Genomic DNA, 354 nt, shown 5'->3' with positions numbered 1-354 from the left:
TTTCATGTCCTGGAAGGGCACTCAAAATCGAAGCCGCATTCCCACGCTGAACTGCCAGACTTATACGTTGGAGTAGGTTAAATCTTGCTTTCTCTCCTGTTTGATCGATCATCCTTTTTCCGATTTAAAAATGTGGAACGCTTCACGATTTTGCGTGTTATCCTTGCGCAGGGGCCATGCTAATCTTCTCTGTATCGTTCCAATTTTAGTTGTTGTTACAGTTTCCTCTATCAAACCTCCTTTTAGTGCAATGTAGATTCAATTTTACTGACCAGTTAATAGATGTACATACCTGTTGAAGGCAGAGTCCCGTACTGCAGAATTAGGATCGGACAATAGTTTCACTATGAATGG

The 354-nt window shown here is 41.5% G+C and overlaps 1 non-coding gene across 1 annotated transcript; it reads right to left on the bottom strand.

The window, feature by feature from the left end:
• Nucleotides 1–126: 126 nt before the first annotated feature.
• Nucleotides 127–236, bottom strand: LOC113473739. The gene has a single exon (XR_003395634.1). It is a non-coding gene; the product is annotated as a U6 spliceosomal RNA (small nuclear RNA).
• Nucleotides 237–354: the final 118 nt, after the last annotated feature.

Source organism: Diaphorina citri, unplaced genomic scaffold (assembly GCF_000475195.1).
Source record: "Diaphorina citri unplaced genomic scaffold, Diaci psyllid genome assembly version 1.1 scaffold81163, whole genome shotgun sequence".
In the NCBI taxonomy this organism is placed as follows: domain Eukaryota; kingdom Metazoa; phylum Arthropoda; class Insecta; order Hemiptera; family Psyllidae; genus Diaphorina; species Diaphorina citri.
This window is presented reverse-complemented; position numbering and strand designations above follow the sequence as displayed.